Source organism: Palaemon carinicauda, chromosome 11 (genome assembly GCF_036898095.1).
Source record: "Palaemon carinicauda isolate YSFRI2023 chromosome 11, ASM3689809v2, whole genome shotgun sequence".
In the NCBI taxonomy this organism is placed as follows: domain Eukaryota; kingdom Metazoa; phylum Arthropoda; class Malacostraca; order Decapoda; family Palaemonidae; genus Palaemon; species Palaemon carinicauda.
This window is the reverse complement of record NC_090735.1, coordinates 55,994,536-56,016,010: the sequence shown is the minus strand read 5'-3', so window position 1 is coordinate 56,016,010 and position 21,475 is coordinate 55,994,536. Positions and strand designations below refer to the sequence as shown.

The 21,475-nt window shown below is 44.8% G+C and overlaps 1 protein-coding gene across 1 annotated transcript in view; it reads left to right on the top strand.

Annotated features, from left to right (window-relative positions):
* The window catches only part of LOC137650018 (transient receptor potential cation channel subfamily A member 1 homolog), a 195,536-nt gene that overhangs the window by 58,187 nt on the left and 115,874 nt on the right, over nt 1-21,475 (top strand). The gene's annotated exons all lie outside the window — the stretch shown is intronic.

The window sequence follows — 21,475 nt, the reverse complement described above, 5'->3', positions numbered from 1 at the left end:
TTTTTTTTTAATTTGAATAAATTCATGCTACATCATGGCATATTTATGTATGAAAAAGAGTAAATGTCTGAGAAAGGAACTGTAACATATATGAAGACAACAGAAGACAGTGCTACTAAAATTTTTTTTTTACTTTATATGAGAAATTGAGAGAAGTTCAAGACAATAAAAATGAAATCTGAAAAAATAAACACTAAAAAATCCTAAAATAAAAATACCAAAACTAAAATCAGAATAGAGCAAATTCCTAGGCAGCACAATAAATAAACAAGCAACATACGAAAGAAGTAGTACTGTAAAGTTTAAACATGAAACATCTATTTTCTATAAACATTGGAAAGCCACTGACAGACATCCAAGACTTTGAAACGACAACAAAAGCAAGCAGATTAACAATGCAATTAGTAAATTAGTAATGCAAATGAAATATAAAACCCTCATTCTCTCCATAAAATTGATTATCGAAAGCTTAAGAAACCCACCGACAGACAACCTATATGTTTAAGCATGAAACCAAGCAAGCAAATAAGCAATATAATAGCAAGACAAAAATGGGATGTAAATCTTAGCATGTGAGTATTTCTGGGCTCCGACCTGTGCCGCCCAGTGAAATACTCCTTTTACATCATTTCTAAGGTAAAAACTGCTATGAATTTACCAAAGAAAAAATTGTATAGGAATGCTAGGTTGAACCCAGCTCGCTCACCTTAATAAGGTGTCGGTATAATACTGGGGCGTGATTAAATCACAACCAAAGGTCTCGTACCATTTAGATATCTCCTGTCAATATCCCCGAACGATCCCACCCACGCCAGTGAAGTCACTCCTTTTCATAGCACCTGCTTGACGCTGTTATTCTTTTTTTGGTGTGTGATTTCCTTTGGATTACCCAGGATTTATTCCAGGATGTCGGACTCTACCGTCACTCCACCTAAGTTAAGTACCAGATATATGAGTTTTGAGATTATGGAGGTAGCCTTGCCCTTGGTTATTATTTTATCTCAGTTTTTATTTCGTCCGCGACCCCGCATCGGGTCCGTCATGATGGCTGGCTACCTCCTCTCTCTCTTTCTCTCGTTCTTAACGCTTTGCAATGAGTCTTCTATACTGATTGTTTCTCGTTCTGAACTTTTCTGGGTATCCACGGTTCACACCCCGTGTTATTTTATGTTATGGTATTGATTCTGTTATTACGATAACAGTTGTATTTACCTATGATATTACGATATCGTAGTTCACGTTAGGTTGGCATGTCTGGTCGCCTTCGGGCGTTACTAGTTTTACTTCGTTTTACGTTTTTTCTCGGTCGTAGTAGCGATCATATTAGCGTATACGTTATTTTACTAATATTATCTAGTTCGTAGGGACTTTCGCGAGGCAGTTCATTAGTTTTATGTTTTTGTTGGCACCTCACAGACACCTTGTTATGTTGGCAGCCCTGCCTAGCTTGGTCTCCCCTGCGCTGTTAGGCTCGGTCTTCCCCTGCCTCTCCGTTCGTGCCTTCGTGCTATTTTACATTTATTACTATTATTATCCAGCATGCCTCCCTTTTTTCATTATAATACCATATCATTTATATTATTTATATCGTTATCCTAGTCTTTCTGTGTGATCATTTTTGTCGTGGGTCTCCGTCCAGGTTGGTACGCCTGTTCTTCTGCCCCACTCGTTAGCCTCCCAACCCCACCCCCCCTCCTCCGCCCTGACACCCCCACTCCAGGGATGCCATCACTCGCTCTCATGTCGAGTCTCGGAGTCAGCTTTTTGTGTTACGTATATCCCTTCTGGGGACATCGCTTAGCTCCGTCCCGGGCGGACCCTGATCGTGTGTGAGGCTTGTTATACATTATTTTTACAGTACTTTCCCCTACCCTTCCGTAGTTGTTTCTCCCCGCCGCCTCGATTGGCCATCGGTAGGCGGAAGGGATTCTGCTCGGTTTGGGATATTATGTTGTGTGTATATCCATATTTATACACATTTCATTCCTGCTACTTCCTCCCGGTCCCGCACCTCACGGACCCATTATAGATCCCTCCATTTCTCCCTCCTCATATGGTGTTCCGCACTTCACGGACTCCACGTGTCATTATATTTCCTTACGGGATCCCCGGACGTAGCCTTCGCCTTATCCCCATGTCGAGTTTGATTAGTTCCTTGTGCCGTCGGCAGGTTTGACCCTCGCTTCCCCCACCCCCGGTGTCCGCCTACTCCGGTAGGTTTTCATGAGCCCTGGGCTCTATTAGTTGTCTCCCCGGAGCCAACGTTACCCTTAACCACTAGGATTAATCTCATTTATATATTCACATATATATATAATCCCCTGTTCTCGACTCCCCCCCCCCGAGTATGATCACGATTACGGACTGACTTGTTCTTATCTGTATTACTCTACAGTTTAAGTTTATTTATTTACCGCTATAGCGGTGTACTTTAAGCTCCCGGAGCCCCCGGGCTCCTCCAGCTTACCTACGGGATACTCATGTATCTTTTATTTTACAGACAGTACGTTGTTCGATAACGGCATGCTTGGTGGTCCTTAGCCAATCCTGCGGCCCCGATGTGTGTCGCTCACATGCCCACTGTGCTGTCCTGGTAGATGATCTGACTGTTTGGCATCTGGACAATTGTGTAGTATGCTACAAGCTGGCCTCCACTTTAACCTCTGACTCGGTAAGTGGAATTATTCTTAGCCATATTACAGACTTGGTAAGTGGAGTTGCAATTAATTACAATTAATTAATTTTAATTGCATCATTTTTATTTGCTCCTCGCATGCCCTCTACTATGGCTTCGTGTTTCAGAAGCTCCTGATCTTCTTCCTTTATCTTCGGCATGAATATTCCTTATCTTCACTAATAGTCTGTTCTCTTTCAGAGCTCCGAGCCTGCAAAGACTTCGGCTCTAGCGACCCTCAAGGTCTGGATTGGCGGGTTCGCCCGGAACGTGAAGGCCAAGCAGCCTTACATCCTATCTGAGCAATGGTGTTCCCTCCTTTATTCGCATGCAAAAACGTCAGCTGCGGTCCCCAAAGAGTTGGCGGACCCCATCATCAAAATATCGAATCCCTGCTATTGGCCCCGGACCAAGAAGAGACGAGCGGAACGATAACTGAAGACGTCCCCACCCTTAATTTGGACATAGAACCCATGGTTCTTGAAGATCCCGACACAGGTAGGGAGATAGGTGAGTCAGGTGGGTCCCGGGCTGAGATTCCTCTCCTTAGCCCGACTTTCTCTTCCACTTCAGCCCATTCTTCCTTTCAAGGCTTTCCGGGGACTTCCGGGGCTGATCTCAAGCCCCGGTCCGTTATCCCCAAGGTTAAGGCTCACCGCAGGCCTTTGCATAAGACCCACAAGTCTTCGAAATCACCGAGGTCGACCAAATCTTCCTCCACTAGAGTCCCTAAAGACTCCGTCGCCGTGCCCTCGACTTCTCAAGGACCAGTCTTCGCTTCGGCATCCGATCCCTCCCCCGCGGAACCATTTAACCCAATAGATTTCTCGGAGAAGCTGTTTTCTCGTTTTGAGACAATGTTGTCATCCCACACACAACAAGCCATTGTGACTGCAGCAGCAGCAGGAAAGGGTTGCCAACGTCGAGAATCTAGTCCAGGGACTCATGCGTTCGGGGCTGCCACAACAGCAGCAATATGCCATCCCCGACGCCTCTAAGCTCCCACCGTTTATCAAGAGTAACCCTTGGAGGTTAGCTCTACATGCCCCCTCTCGGACGGCATGTTGTCCATCGAAGGTTTCGGAACTCAACCGATTGAAGACTGCAATTTCCCTTTCCCGGCTTCGCCCGCTTGACTGATGAGGCTCTGATCCGCGTAGATAAAGTCCCTAAGGAGACTGTGATCTTCCCAAGGAACAGGCCCAGTCTGTTTTGGTCCGCGCCTTTAACGAGTGGGATTGTGTGAACACAATGCTCACACCCCATAAGAGCTCGTACACAATGTTTGTGATCGACGAGCATACCCCTACTCCATGCGCAACCAAAATCATGGAGATCGCCTATCAGGCTACCAAGGAGGAGAAGCCTTTACCTTAGCTTCGAGAGACGGAATTGACTTCCCTTCTCTTCCCAGGTGATCATGAATGCTGGCGGAACGCCCCGGCTACCTTCACGACAGGCAAACTGAGCCCGGACTGTGCCTCAACGCAGTTTAGTGAACGCCTCCCCAAGCTACCGGAGTCCCTAATCAAAATAGAGTTTGAAACCCGGTGTAGGCTCAGTAGGTCCATTAACTCTGCAGCTCTATCAGAAATGACTGTTGCCACTTACGATGAGGAACCTCTCTTTAGGGTCCTCACGAAGTCACTCTTGCAAACTTTGTTAGTCGACGCTTATGACTTCCATAATGCCAGATTCCGTTGCCGACGACATGTATTGTCGGAGGCTACTATTCGACACGAACCCAATAGGCTCATCAAAGCCCCGGTCTGGGGTCCGGACCTCTTCCCGGAGGACCTGGTTAACACTGTTCTCAGCGAGGCAGCTAGAGTTAACCAAAGCCTCAAGGTTAGGTGGGGCCTAGTCCCCAAGAGGAAATATGAACCAACTGGTACCCCAGCTCGAGGCAGGAAGAGGTTGAGGCCCTTCCACTCCTCGCAGTTCAGACAGCCTCTCCAAGTAGTACAACCTGTCCAAGTTCAATCTGTCCCTGTTTCACAGGGTTCCCAGCCTTCTACCTCTAAGGGCTAACTCCAACAGCAGTATGTGTTGGTCCCTCAGACACAAGTCGCATCGACTTCGTTTGCTGCCTCCCCCGCCTTTAACCCCACTTACGAATCACAAGGTTCTTTCCAAGGATACCAGCGCCACAGGGGCTCCAGAGGTGCCTTTCGTAACCAAGGTGGCGGAAGGGGTTCCCACCGAGGCAAGGCTTTCTGCGGAGGCAAAGGCGGCAAATCATCCTCAAGCCATTGAGAATCTGCAAGTAGGAGGAAGACTATACAAATTTCGGGACCGTTGGAAGTTCAGCAATTGGGCTTCCAGCATAATTTCCAAAGGTCTGGGGTGGAGCTGGATACAGGGACCCCCTCCACCAAATAGTTTCTACCAACTCCCAACGGAAGAGCTAAGTTCATTCACAAAGGATCTGTTGCAAAAGCATACATCGCTTAAAATTTCAAGGTCGCTTATTCAGCGTTCCAAAGAAAGGCTCAGACAAACGAAGAGTAATCCTGGACCTGTCTCGTCTAAACTCCTTTATTCGTTGCGAAAAATTCCACATGTTTACCGTCTCGCAGGTGCGGACCCTACTTCCTCGTGGGGCCGTCACCACCTCCATAGATCTTACAGATGCCTACTATCACATTCCAATAGCAAGGCATTTTCGTCCTTTTCTAGGCTTCAAGCTAGGCAAACAAGCCTATGCATTCAAGGTGATGCCATTCGGGCTCAACATAGCACCCAGAATCTTCACCAAATTAGCAGAGACGGTAATTCAGGAACTTCGAACCCAGGGGATTCAAATAGTGGCTTATCTTGACGATTGGCTGATCTGGTCGAACAACGTCCGGAACTGCCATATGGCAATGAACAAAGTCCTCTCCTTCCTTCGACGGTTAGGATTTCAGGTCAACCTCGAAAAATCCCGCCTGGTTTCGGAGACCAAGTTTCAATGGCTGGGGGTACAATGGGACCTAAGTTCCCATACGTTGTGCCTGCCAAAAACCAAAAGGAAGGAAATAGCGAGGAACACGAAACAGTTTCTCAGGGACAAGTTGACGTCCAGGAGGAACCAGGAAAGAATCCTTGGTTCTTTACAGTTCGCCTCCATAACAGACATCATCCTAAAGTCCAAACTAAAGGACATAAACAGAGTGTGGCGCTCCAGAGCGAACAAGAAACATCGAGACAGGTGAGCTCGTCTTCCCCCAATCCTGAGGAAAAGTCTGCAGCCTTGAACGAAGGTCAAGAATCTTTCCAAGTCGGTTCCCTTGCAATATCCGGCCCCGGGACTCGTCGTTCACACAGACGCCTCCTTAACAGGGTGGGGAGGTTACTCCCAACACAAGAAAGTCCAAGGGTTATGGTCACCGATATTTCAACAAATGCACATCAATGTCCTAGAGGCCATGGCAGTCTTCCTTACTCTAAAACGTCTCAGCCCAGCCAAGAATCTCCATATCAGACTGGTCCTCAACAGCGCAGTCATAGTCCACTGCATCAACAGAGGAGGCTCCAGGTCAGCCCACATAAACCACGTTATGTTGGCGATTTTCTCCATGGCGACATCATACAAGTGGCATCTATCAGCAGTCCACCTGGCGGGAGTCCGGAACGTGGTGGCAGACGCACTTTCCCGGACGACCCCACTGGAGTCTGAGTAGTCACTGGACAATCGATCCTTCCAGTGGATCTTATCTCAGGTCCCGGGTCTCCACGTGGACCTGTTTGTGACGGAATCCAATCACAAACTAGAATGTTAAATAGCCCCCAACCTGGACCCTCAGGCTTATGCCATGGACGCTATGTCACTAGACTGGAACTTTTGGAAGACGATTTATCTGTTTCCTCCGATAAATCTCCTGCTGAAAGTGTTGCACAAGCTCAGATCTTTCAAAGGCCGAGTGGCTCTGATAGCTCCCAACTGGCCCAAGAGCAACTGGTTTCCCTTGTTACTAGAGCTAGGCCTCCGCCCCCGGCGGATACCCAATCCTGTACTAACACAAGTAGTACAAACTCACAATGTGTTAGCTTCCTCAAGGATTCTTTGAGAGCCGGCATGGAAGAACCTTCCTTGATGGCCTGTATAGTCAGCTCTGTGACTTTGTTCAATGGATAAAGTAAGTAAAACAACATCAATATACTTTGAGAGTATATCCTCTTTTAGACAAGTTTGATTTTAGATAATTGTTGCCTCAGTAGCGTTAACTCTGCAGTTTAGCTTTCCTACTGCTTATATTTTTCTGCTTTCTTCGGTACTGCATTCTACCAGTAACTGTGCTGTTAGACATTGATAGGGGAGAGCAAAATGCATAGAAAAAAATCTATAAATTTAATAAAAGTAAACTTTTGAAGATCGGTACAATAAAGTATTGCTGTTATGCATTAAAAGGGTGTGCCGAGTGTCTCATCTCATCATCATGCAAAGTCTGGCTAAGGGGTGGTAAGTAAGCTTCTTGTATACGCCGTGGTTGGCTCGTTGCATCAGCCACTGATCACTCATTGGTCCTTGTGGGCAGGGTCCGTATTTGGTCTGGGAAGGAGCTGCCTTGGCTGAGGTGCTCGCCAGGAGAGGTTCCGTCGCAGTCAGGCTCATATTCGGCACACAATCGGAGTTGAGTGGAGTCCGGGTTTGGGTAGGGCCAGCCAGGGCTCCTAGAGCGGCGCTCTAATTGGCCAACACGCTGCCTGAGTGAGGCTCGGAGTCAGGCAAGTTGCTCAGCCGCTCAGAGTCCGGGTCTGGGGAGTCCAGAGCTGCTTGCTTACCGAGAGTGCCTCTGTTGCAGGCAAGCTGCCAAGCCACTCATCGCTGTTGCCATCATGGAAGTTACAAGGATGATTGGAGGTGTTCCTTTGGCAGGAAGGGAGAAGGAACATCTCCTGGGCTGTGTTCAGATTAGGTCTCTATGATTGGATGAGCAGGGCCTCTAGAATGCTAAAGCTCCTGCCGTCCAGGTCGCTGCCAATGATCTTTGTATTCCTTATGATGTCCTCTTGAACCACATTCTTGTTGTGAGAGAGGAGCTGGCAAGTATTGATGGTTCCCTGTTGGACATGGCAATACAAACTTTTGGAGAGTCTCATCGTTGTCATTCCAATGCAATGGCCGGGACATCCACGGACTGGGCCTTGACAGGAATAAACAACGTTGGACCTCTTCAGAATGTCCTGCACGGAAGGGGCCAGATTGTTTCTCATAATGAGGGATCTGGTCTTCATAGTCTGATAGTAAATGATGAGATTGATGTTAGAGTCTTCTTGAATGGAGATAACATGGTATTTAATGATGGCCGTCATGGCCTTCTCATCCTGTTGATACTACCGTGCATGATGCCTTTGTAGTTTAAGTTGATACTAGAAGGCATGCTCTCACTGCTGGCCTCAGTCTCATACCAGTTGTTCATAGCATGTTTGACCTCTCCATTGACCTGCCTGTTGGAGTAGCCGTTATTAACAAGCACCTGAGTAATCCTATCCAATTCCTTGTGGGTCTCCGTCCAGGAAGAACAATGGGGGAGGGCCCGACGAATGTAGGCACAGATGGTGGAGGTCTTGTATCTAGTGAAGCATTCATTATCACCATTCAAGCAAAGGCCTACGTTCGTGGGTTTAGTCTAGACGGTGGTATCAAAGTCACACTCAGCAGTTGAGACCACGATGTCCAGGAAGGGAAGACAGCCATTGTTGCAAAATTAACGCTACTGGCAGTGGTTATCTTTAATGAAACTTGAAACAACATTAGTTATAACATCATTACATAACCAATACTTGGTAAGATATCTGTTGTTGCAAAAACTTTCCTATAGACATATGTAAATGCATTGGTTTGTTCATTTTGACTGGCGCTGAAACGTAAAAGAAAAAAAATGGTTTCTATTTTAGGTGGTGTGCTTAGGAAATGCAAAATATAAAATCATCATTTAATTTTCTTTGGATTTCTAAGTATACAGCAAATGCTAGCTAATACACATATGGTTTTGTGTATCACCAGCTATCTTATACAACAGGTATGACCTAAACTCATTCAAATTGGCCCTAATTTTGAAGAAATATAAGGTAATTCATCTCATATATTTGGTATAAGATGACTACTAGATTACGAATCCATCTGTGTAGGCTTATAGATAAGATCTTGGTTATATAAAGATATTGTAAATTTTGCTCTACTTAATGTATGCTTAGAAATTCAAAATAATTTAAATAAAGCTAATTCTATATCATATTTTCCCTACCTATGAGGCTATGACATCCAAAATGGAAACCATTTTGTTTGCTGATGTTTAATTACCAATCAAAGGAACAAAATAACGAATGCTTTTACACATCCAAATGATAACTAATGATACTCATAACTTTATTAAACTGCATGAAAATTGTTTTATTAATTATGAGATGGTTTGAATAAGTTTGGAAATTATATTTTCTGGGTCGATCTGTGACGGCCGGTGAAAAGGGTCCTTCTTTATACTTTTCTAATATAAATCTTCCAAATATACTAGAGAAAGATAAAAGCATGGAATGCAGAGGTTACTACCCTCGCGCGATCACCTTGTGGGTGTCGTGTATTAAACAAGGGCGTGTGAAAACCACTATTCACAGGCTGTCTTCCATTTAGATAATCCCTTCATCAAAGGGGAGGGCCGTGACAGGCCCTAGAGAATACAGTTGGGCTACCCCACCGATACCTACTACTCGCGCTCTCCAGGTCATCCTTCTGTTTTGGACTTGCCCGCTAAGTCGATAAGTGTTTTGCTCAGTGTTTTTCGCAAGTGATTGTCGTTAATTCAACATGACTGACGTTGCTACTTCACCTTTACCAATGTTAAGTACCATAGTTTGTTTTGACAGTTTATTTCAGTACCGGGCATTTGTTCTTTTTCCAGTATTGTGGATTTAAGTTTTGGAAGCGGTTGGCCTGCCTCGGTATCGGCAGCCATTTTGGGTATTGTTCGCTTCGGTAGTTTTTCAAGTTAATTTTGCCCATCTGGTACTCTGTCATCTAGGTTATATCACTTGCATTTTATGATCAATTTTATTATCATTATTTATTATTGGTATTTACTATGGTATTTATTTGCTAGCAAGTCCAATTTGGACCTACGAAGAATAGCGATTTAGTCTTTGTTATAGTTATGTACACGCCTCAGGAAGGTGCTCGTTTCAGACTATATCTTTATGTTTATTTGTTACGTTGTCGTTATTCTTCGTTCTTGGTTATTACAATTACTAAGAAAAAAGCAATCAAATTTATTATTTTTCTTATATCATTGTGTGATGTTAGTTTTTTATTATGTAACCTTGAGAGCATGAGCATAGAGTGCTCGTTTTCTATTTCTACAGTTACGAGTTACCCCTTCTCTCGTTTTCTTTATTAAGCTCGAGTAAGGGAGGTGGATTTCCCGTTTTCCGTTTTTATACGATCACGAGTTATTCCTGCCTCCTCTTATTCTCCGAGTTGATGATATTACGTTTAATGATATTCACGTTTTATTGTTGCGGTTACTGTTAATATAGCTAGCACTATTAATAGGTTACGTTAGTGTATGAGTCATTAGTTAGGGTCGCTTTATGCCGACACCCTTAGCTCCGCCTTGAGTTTTACTCTGCTATATGGATACTCATTGGGTGAGAACTAGTCAGATATTTGGAGTGCAACGGTGAAATCCGGCACTCAGACTCCGGCTGCGGCCTTTTGCACACGAACCTTTGTCATGATTGATCACAATTACATTATTACGGTCCCTTTTCTCATCGAATCTCCGGCTTCACTGGAGATAACACAGACTTTCAGTAATGAGGAATGTTATCGTACCGCTGAGGGTCACGATTTCACGATGATGGACCTTTGTCACCGGATCTCCGGTACAAACAGAGATCAATCAGATGATCAGAACCGGAGTTAACAATTTGATCAATCAGACGATCAGAACCAGGGTACGAACCCTTTTTCATGAATAATCACAATTTCGTTATTACGGTCCTTTTTCATTGAATCTCCGGCTTAACCGGATATCACACAGACGTTCAGCATTGAGGTTAATATTAGCTTTCCTCTAATGTTCACGTTTTCACTATGACGGACCTTTGTCACCGGATCTCCGGTGGCAACAGAGATCACTCAGACCACGGGTGGCCAATCTTGTGTCTTAGCTGTAAAGGAAAGGATTTAACATGAATACAAAGTAGACTGTACTTACTTTAATGACTCTTTGAATTTGCGTTGATAATATTCATTAGCTATTCTTGAAAGTCCTAATGAAAATGTATGAACATAATCAGAAATTTTAAAGAAAAGTCATTTAATTTACTATCTTTGGGGTATAGTGCGTCACTTGTAATCAAGAAATGTGCCACTGTTGACGCATGCAGCATAGGTTGGCCACCCCTGACTCAGACGTTCAGAACCGGGGTAAACATTATTTTACCGATGAGGTTTATAGTTACATGTTATGTGGTTACTGGATATTAGTATTCTATTGATTCATCTGTTCACTGACTAGAGTCTCAAGGAACAGTAGATAGCCTCTCATGGCATGGTTGGTTTCGACCAGGCTTTTCATTAGAAGGGGCTAGCGTTCAGTTCCGAGTACTGAGTAGAAATTTATTTCTATTTGAACACGATGTTGTATGGATATTTATCCCTATTTATACATATTTATAATTAAATATATGCATAAAAGGGATTTTGACAAAGTAAAAAACAATAATAAATAATGATAATAATATTGGTCATAAAACATAAGTGATATAACCTAGATGACAGAGTACCAGAAGGGCAATATTAACTTGAAAAACTACCGAATCGAACAAAACCAAAATGGCTGCTGATACCAAGGACGGCCAAGCCTCTTCCAAAATTAAAACCCACATTACTGGAACGAGAACAAATGCCCGGTACTGAAAAAACTGTCAAAACAAACTATGGTACTTAACATTGGTAAAGGTGAAGTAGCAACGTCAGTCATGTTGAATTAACGACAATCACTTTCGAATCACACCTAACAAAATAAAACCGACTTAGCGGGCAAGTCCAAAACAGAAGGATGACCTGGAGAGCGCGAGTAGTAGATGTCGGTAGGGTAGCCCAACTGTATTCTTCCCTCCCCTTTGATGAAGGGATTATCTAAATGGAAGACAGCCTGTAAATAGTGGTTTACACATGCCCTTGTTAGATATACGACACCAACAGGGTGCTCGCGCGAGGGTTGTAACCTCTGCATTCCATGCTTTTATCTTTTTCTAGTATATTTGGAAGATTTATATTAGAAAAGAAGGACTTTCACCGGCTGTCACAGATCGACCCAGAAATATAGGCATTATTATTAGTTATAGTTATACGGTTGATCCCAGCCTGTGAATAGGATCACTAACCAGAGTTTCAAGGAACATCCAGACTTATGTCCCCTTTCTTTTACAGAAGGTCCGCCTACATGGTATGGTTCCCGGAGTCATGCATGCTCTGCTACGAGCTGTCCTCCCTAGTCCTGACCCATGATGTAAGTTGGTTCTAATATGTTTCCTTTTGGTATCCTTTGGCGATGATTTAATTTGATCCGGATTAATGTATGCATTGCTTATTGAGGAGAACGGTCTTCTTCATCACTAATCCCCTCACTTCTTTCAGGATGATGATGAATCTCTCCGACCTGCAAGAGCGGCTCTCCGCCCTTGGGTATCAAGGTTTGGAAGGAATGCTCCATCTAGAGGACCCTATCTCCTCGGAGTGTCCTCTCTAGGGTTGGACATCAACCCCATGGACGGGCAGGTAGGTGGTGATGAGTTTTGAGCCTTCAGCTTTGCAATTACCTGCGTCACTGACCTAGGACCCTCAAAGGATCCTGATGTTCATATTACCTTGCATAAAACCGTGACTGCTAAAAGCCAGGGGTAGGGTTAAAGAGCAGATACAACACATTCTAGGGCAAGCCAAGGGGCTATGACGGAGCTCAAAGATATGATGGTGAGTCGGATCCGTTCAGGAACTCGGATGACTCCCCCTACAGCCCCAGGCGTATCGAAGTAACCTCCTTCGATAAAAACAACACATAGAAATTTGCCTTACATGTCCCATATATAGATAGTACCATAACTCTGGATGGCATAGGCGTCCGCCCTCTGGAGGACTTAGAATTTACTCTCAGGGACTAGAATTCCCATTCAACGGATTCGTTCGATTGAAAGAGCATGCCTTCGTTAGGTTAGGCAAGGTACCGAAGGTAACAGTATATTTCCTAAAGGGCAGGCCCGATCTGTCTGGACCAGGATGTTGTCGGTCTGGGGGGTACGATAATTCCAAGCTCACCCCACACAATGGGGAATACGCCATATCTACAACTGCTCTCATTGTTGCCTTGCCTATTATGGATAAATGGACAGGTCTTACTATTCAAGCTGACAAAGAAGGTTCGGCCATGCCAGCTCTTAAAGAGCCAGACCCCACCTCGGGGAGACCCTAGCCTCGATTTATCCCACTGAGACTTTGTTTCGGATATTCATGAAGAACCAATCTCTGCCCTTCCAATTCGACCTACACGTTTGGTGATCTGATCGGGTTAGTTGTGGGAAATACGTTCTGTCTGAGGCCTCTATCAGACAGGAATCGAGCAGGCTGATAGTTTCCTCCTGATGGGGTAAAACCCTCTTCCCTCAGGAGGAGGTGAACAAGGTTCTACAAGATGATACGAGAGCAACCCAAAATTGCAGGAAAGGCGGGGCCTCACTGCCAGAAAGAAGGTCGAAGACCAAAAGCAAGCTTTCTTCAAGGAGAAGCAGAGAGTTGCCCTCTACAAAACGAACCGAGGTCACTGCCATCAATAGTCAGTTACCCACTCGACATCACAGTCTTCCTCTGATTCGACGCCTATGCATCCGGATCCCCCCTCATCAGGTGGGATACCTCATTGATTCCCCAGGTACACAGCCCAACCCCGTTTGGATGCCCTCGCCTGCATACAGCCCTAGCTCCGAACCCTCAGGTTCCTTTCGTGGACACCAGAGAGGAAGATACAGGAGTAGAAGACAGTTCCGCCATCAAGGTGGACCTAGGAAAAAGGGAGCTCGGGGAAGGAAAAGGACCTAGGTTCATTCCCTCACAACGAGGTGGTCCCGGTAGGGGAGAGACTTTACCACTTTCAAGACCATTGGACCTTCGGTCCGTGGGCTCATAGCATAATCTCTAAAGGTTTGAGGTGGAAATGGCCACAAGGTCCTCCTCCTCCACCAGTGACCTTCTCCCAGAAATCCACTCCCATCCTGAAAGAGTACACCACAGAGTTACTCAAGAAGAAAGCAATCAAACGTGACCGATCACCGAAGTTCCAAGGCCGCCTGTTCACAATTCTGAAGAAAGGCTTGTCGGCATTGAGAGTGGACCGGGACTTGTCAAAGCTAAACTCTTACATTCTCTGCGACAAGTTCCGTATGTTGACTATCTCTCAGGTACGGACCTTACTTCCCCGTGGGGCCGTCACCACCTCTGTCGATCTTACCGACGACTATTATCATGTGCCTATAGCTCGAAACTTCTCTTCTTATCTGGGTTTCCGCCAAGGCAGAAAAGCCTTTGCGTTCAAGACATGCCCTTCAGCCTCAACATTGATCCCAGGATATTCACGAAACTGGGAGAGACAGTGTTAGAACAACTCAGGAACCAAGAGATACAGATCATGGCTTATCTGGACGGTTGGCTCATTTGGGCCCGGTCGGCCATAGAAGGCAACAGAGCTACGAAGGAAGTACTTCGATTTCTCGACAACCTGTGATTTCGGGTCAGTCTCCAAAAGTCTCGCCTGCAACCATCAGGCCACTTAGAATGGTTAGACATTCAGTGGGACCTTTCGAAGCACACGTTGTCTCCCTTCCAAAAAGGTAAGAGGAATAGCTTCCAAGATCAAGAATTTTCTCAAACACAAACAGATGTCCAGAAGAACCTTAGAAAGTATCATCGGCCTTCTCCAATTCACTTCAATAACAAAAATTCAAAGACATCAATCGAGTTTGGAGAAAGAGAGCTACAGTACCTTTAAGAGACAAGGTCTCGAAGATCCCCCCCTGTCTTGAAAATGAGACTATGCCCATGGTCCGAACCGAAGAACCTCTCCAAATCAGTTCCTCAACAATTCCCACCTCCACAAGAGACATTCCATACAGCCGCGCCTCTAAGTGGATGGAGGGATTACTCCGAACATCAGATATTTCCGGGGTCTTGGTCACCCGCCATGAAACAGACCCATATCAATGTTCTTGAAGCCATGGTAGTGTTCTTGACCCTGAAGAGACTCTCTCCTCCGAGGTCGAGCCACAGAGTAGTGTCAGACAGCACAGACGTAGTACACTGCGTCAACAGGGGAGGATCCAAGTCACCCAACCTGAATCGGATCCTGGTCACTATCTTCGCCTGGCCAACAGAAAAGAACTGGATCCTGTCAGTAACTCACCTTGCGGGAGTCCAGAATGTGAGAGCAGACTCACTAGCCAGGACGAAACCACTGGAGTCAGAAGGGTCTCTAGACATAATTTCATTCCGGTGGATACTCAGGAACCATTAGAAGAAGGTTTACCTATTTCCCACAGTGAATCTTCTAATGAGACTTTTACACAAACTACGCTCCTTCAGGGGGGCGGTGGCTTTAGTACCACCTCACTGGCCAAGAACAGTTGGTTTCCTCTCCTCCTCGAGTTGAAACTCCGTCCCTTCCGGATTCCGTTCCCCAAACTGACTCAAGTAATCCAAACTCACTGTGTCAGATTGCTCAAGGGTAGCCAAAACTCTGACTTTGTGGACTACAGGAAGTTTGCAGCTCGTAGAGACGCGAACATTGAACCGGAAATCAATCTCTTCATCGAATTAGACAAAACGGACTCGACAATTCGCCAATATGATTCGGCCGTTAACAACTAGCAGATTCCCTAAGAGTTCAGACCATACTCGTATGTCTCCGAATATAAACATCTCTTTCTTAGGTTCTTATTTGGCAAAGGCCTAACAGTTAGCACTTTAACCACCAGCAAGTCAGCTTTGAAGAAGGTCTTCCTTGTTGGGTTTAACATTAACCTAGCTGATTCCTATTTCTCATCTATTCCAAAAACATGTGCTATGCTTTGACCTTCGGTTCGGCCACAAAAGGACTCTGGTCTATGAACGGTGTCGTCAAAATGCGCCGGACACGGACAGTGAATCCTGCTCTTATCACTCTTCTTAGGAAGACTTTATTTCTAACGGCTTTGGCTTCAGGTGATGGAATATCAGAACTAGCAGCTCTCCCACGAACCCGGAAAACATAGATTTCCTCCCTTCAGCCGAAGAACTCCTTTCTCCAGACAATGCTTTCCTAGCTAAGAAATGAGGATCCGCAAAATAGGTGCTCCCCTCGGAAGATTATTCTTCTTCCCCAGCTAGAACTGCCACCCGCTCGTTTGGCCCCTTGGTTATCGGGGAACAAGGAGGTACTATTTCCATTCACGGTATCAGGCAACAAATCCTCTACTTCTTTAAACATACTAATCCGGAATCATTTCCCCAGGCTCATGATATACGGACAGTAGATACCTACATCAATTACTTCCAGAACAGGGACTTTGATGACTTTTAAAAAATATACGGGTTGGAAATCTCATATGGTTGTCAAACGCCACTATCTAAAGATCTTACAGGCCCTTAAATACCCGACGATGGCAGCAGGGAGCCTTTTCCCTCTCCATTAATCTCTGCTTCTTCCTTTCTTCCATCTCTTCTCTTCTCCCTCCTACCCGCCACTCACACCACGTCGCCACTCTTCTGGGTAGTTCGTTAGCCCTATGATATTTGCCACGTTTAATTCCTATGGTTTAACTGTTATTGTAGTTACCGTTTCTTTAAGGTTTAGATATGCTTAGACATGTAAGGTTTGATGCCTTTTGCGATTCGACACTCAGTTGATTCTTTGTCGTCTTAGTTATTTAGGCTAGTTGGTAATTGGACGTTTCTTACATTATTATATTATATTATTGTCGTACATGGTGATTGAATTCTCCGCATTATGTTATTACTTTATTGGGCTTGGAAGGCATTCTCTGGTACATTTTCACCGGCCGTCACAGATCGATCCAGAAAAGGGATTTTGACGAAGGAAAACTCTATTTCTGGGGAGAGACCTGTGACGCCCGGTGAAACCCTTCCCGGTTATTTTTGTACGGACCCACGCTTTCCTTGCCAAGCCATATGTTCTTGCAGAAGGATGACCTGGAGAGCGCGAGTAGTAGGTGTCGGTGGGGTAGCCCAACCGTATTCTCTAGGGCCTGTCACGGCCCTCCCCTTTGATGAAGGGATTATCTAAATGGAAGACAGCCTGTGAATAGTGGTTTTCACACACCCTTGTTAAATACACGACACCCACAAGGTGATCGCGCGAGGGTAGTAACCTCTGCATTCCATGCTTTTATCTTTCTCTAGTATATTTGGAAGATTTATATTAGAAAAGTGTAAAGAAGGACCCTTTTTACCGGCGTCACTGGTCTCTCACCAGAAATAGATTTTTCCTTCGTCAAAATCCCTTAAGATCACAGTTTATTTATATGTACTGATACGTTTCACAGAAGTAGATTAAATCAGAAATCTTTACATTTTCTCAGCTTACCTTGAATATATAATTTCTAATAACTTATAATAAATATTGCAGAAATACTAATATGTTACAGACTACTGTGCCATAGTTTGCATTCATTTTACTAAAAATTATTAGTGTCAATAGTTATCAATTGGATGCGCAAATGCATTCATTCATTCGTCCATATCTTGTGGTTGGCAATTAAAGTAGTAAATCAAGGCTTTTCCTTTTGGGCATCATAACTATGAAAAAAATATATAGAAACAGCTTTATTTTATTTATTTTCATAGTCTATGGATACAGTAACAACATTTGTAATAACATCATCTTTTTTGGGATCAAGCCATGACGTCCTCATGGAAGGTTCCTTAAGTAGCTTCCCAAGGGTATATATGACTACAGTGATATTCCCAGAGAATCAAACATAAGGTTTCACAGAATTCTAACTTCTGGCGCGAGTACCCTTAAGATTTACTCCCAAGGATATCGTATATAATCAGGGGACGTATTCTTGACACGCCACATGGCAATCTGCACCCTGAATAGCCTTTAGGCTTTGAAGGGGATACATGGCAGAATTAGAAGGGTAGCCGCATCAGAGGTTACCCTAATTCCCCTACTACTATCGTATCACAACCGTGCCAATTCCCTCTGGCGGTCATTCCCTAATTTGTAGCGTCTCGCTACGGTGGTGTTCCCTGTTGATCTGACATTTTCGATCGATTTCTAAGGATCTTTATGCTTTCTACAGCTTCTTTCATCCATCTAGAAAGTTGAGTATTCATTCTTTACAATATGTATATTAATTCCTGCCTCACAATGAAATTAGTGTATTCATTGTGATTGGATCTACGCCGATTACTGGTGTCGCCATGGGTGCTGTCGTTCATTGGGCATGTGTTATTTAGTTGGCAGAACGACATTCCCGGTTTAAATAGCATTAATTATTATTATGAAAGCTATTTAGGCATTTTATACTTGTAAAGATATTTTCTGGGTCGACCTGTGGCGGCCGGTGAAAAGGGTCCTTCATATACACTTTTCTGATATAAACCTTCCAATTATACCAGAGAAAAATAAAAGCATGGAATGCAGAGGTTACTACCCTCGGGCGAGCACCTTGTGGGTGTCGTGTATAAAGCAGAGGCGCGTGAAAACCACTATTCACAGGCTGTCTTCCATTTAGCTAATTCCTTCGTCAAAGGGATGGGCCGATACAGAGGCACCAGCTACGCTACCAGAGCCACGCCACCGACGCCCCGATGCGAGCGCCATCTGAACAACATCCTTCTACTTTGGACTTGCTAGCGTGTTTGTAGAATTTTGTGCTCTCGGTGTTTTCACTTTCGTGGATTTATTTAGTCATGACCGAAGCTCCAACTTCACCCATTCCAATGTTAAGTACCATAGTTTGTTTTGACAGCTTTTTGTAGTACCGGGCAATTGTCCTCTTCCCAGTATAGTCTGTTTTTATTTCGACCGGCTGGGCCCTCCGCGGTGTCGGCAGCCATTGTTGTTTTGCTTTGTCTCGCTGGGAATTCATGTTAGTCTTGCCCATTTGGTACTCTGTCAGTTAGGTTCTTGGTTAAGTCACTGGCCTTATGCCTTTTTGAACCATTATTATTATTATTATTATTATTATTATTATTTCCCATGGTACTTTTTGCTAGAAAGTCCAGTCTGCGAACAAGAATAGCGTTCTAGCTTTATTATAGTTTAGTACACGCCCTGCGTGGCGTTCGTCAGTGGACTATATCCTTTTAAATTTGGTTATAGCAGACGTTTTTCTTCGTTCGTAGTCTTGTATTTGACGTTACAATTTTATTGTTATACTTATATCATTGTGTGCTTATTAGGTTCTTATAGTGTAACCACGAGAGCGAGAGATTGGAGTTCCCGTTTTCTGTAGCCAGTCACGAGTTACCCTTTCTCTCGTTTTCTTTCTTAACCTCGGGTATGAGAAGTGGATTTCCCGTTTTCCGTTTTGTGCGTTCAACGAGTTCTCCCTCCCCCCCTCTCCCTCTACGGGTATATGATATCTTACGAGTTATTTAGTTTGTGGTTACTATTGAGATAGATAGCGTTATTTAATAGGTCCCGTTACTGTGTGAGTTATTGTTTTGGGATGTCATTAAGAACCCCCCCCCCCCCCCTGTTCCCCTCGTAGTTCCGTCCTCTCCCCGTTACGGCTTGGGAGTAGGATCTGAACATTCATCCACTCCGCCTTGAGTTCTACTCCGCCATGAGGGATACTCAATGAGTTTGGAACTATTGTTATATATTGTTTAGACACAACCCTCTCGAAGGGCCTAAATATATTGTTTAGATACAACCCTCTGGGAGGGCCTCATCCTCCGGTGGCCCTTACACCGGTCTCCGGCCACGGCCATATCCACACAAATATTCATTATTAATCACAATTGAATTATTCAGGACCTTTCACCGACCTCCGGCTTCACCGGAGATCACCAATACGCTTAACTATAATATTAGCCTTAGCCTTTAGCTACTGCTTGTGTTTTATAATTTATTCATTACGGGCCTGTCACTGGATCCCCGACCCTCAGAGGTTCGGCAGATTTCATTAGATTATTTATTCTTATTTTAATAATATTTATAGTGATACAGACCCATTTCCATTGCTCCGGCACACTCCGGTGCAGGAAACTTTCATACAGTATTTACCGTATTTTAATATGGAGCTCCGGCTCTCAATCACTGAATTCCCCTAAGCACACATATTTCATTTTATCTAGGCTCTGTTAGTAGATCTTAATCCCTTACCAGAGTCTCAAGGAACATCCAGACTTATGTCTCCTTTCTTTTACAGAAGGTCCGTTGTGCTGCCCAGGGCTGCCCCGCCTCATTCAACGTCTCCGTTGGACATGACCTCTGTCGTTCACATGCACATTATGCCATCTCCTTTATTCGGGAGCCGGGACAAGCCCCATATATGGTTTGGTTCCCGGAATCGTGCACACTCTGTTACGAGTTGTCCTCAATACTCCTGAATGATGATGTAAGTGGGTTTTCGTTTTGTTCGTTGTTTATCTTCGGCAGACATTAATTTGTCCCTTAATTATATATCGTGGTATATTTCGGAGGACGATCCTTCTCCTTCATCACTAATCACCTCAACTCTTTCAGGCCGATGATGACTCTCTTCGGTCAGCAAGGGCTGCTCTTCGTCTTTGGGTGTCGGGCTCCTCGATGGAGACATGGCCTCCCGTTTCTTCCCAGGCTCGACAACTGCAGCAGTCATTTCGGAAGTTGCTGCCCCTTTAATTGAAGAAGTCAGAGCAACCCTTTCCGCGGAAGATGAACCCCTTTTACCGTTGGACGTGACAGATCTAGATCTAGACGTGGAACCCATGGACGAGCAGGTAAGTGGTGTCAAGTTGGTGGAAACCCTTTTCTCTCCTACTCCTTCTTCTACCTCTTCCTTTCTCGGCTTTGATAAGCCTAAGGCTTCTCCTCGGGATCCCTCTGTCCCCGTACGACCCAAGGTGAAGCCACTACGTACTTATAAGTCTTCAGCTTTGCCAGTATCGACGTTACCGGTCCCCGGACCCTCGAGTGCTCCTGATGTTCATATTGCTCCCCATAAAACCGTGACTTCTAAGAAGTCCAAATCTTTCAAGTCCAAGGCACCACCAACGGGTGGCTCTCAGGTACCCTCCTTCCCCGTCGCCCTGATCAGGGATATAGTCAAGGAGCAAATTCAACAACAGTCTGGAGCTATGACAGAGCTTAAAGATATGGTGGCTACTCTGATCCGCTCCGGAACTCAGATTCCACCTCCTTCAGCCCCAGACACATCGAAGCTACCTCCCTTCGATAAAAACAATCCTTGGAGGTTTTCCTTGCATGCCCTATACTTAGATGGTTCTCTAACTCTAGAGGGCATAGGCACCCGCCCTCTAGAGGACCTGGAATTCTACCCCCCGGGGCTAGAATTCCCATTCAATGGCTTCGCACGCCTAAAGGAGCATGCATTGGTTCGAATGGACAAGGTACCGAAGGAAACGGTGATATTTCCGAAAGAGCAGGCCCAAGCTATCTGGGCCAGAACTCTATCAGAGTGGGGGTGTAATAACTCCAAGCTCACCCCACACAAAGGTGCCTTCACTATTTTTACGACGGCAGCGTCCATCTCTTTATCGCTCATAGACAAAATCACAGAGCTGACAATACAGGCCATCAAGGAAGGCTCTAC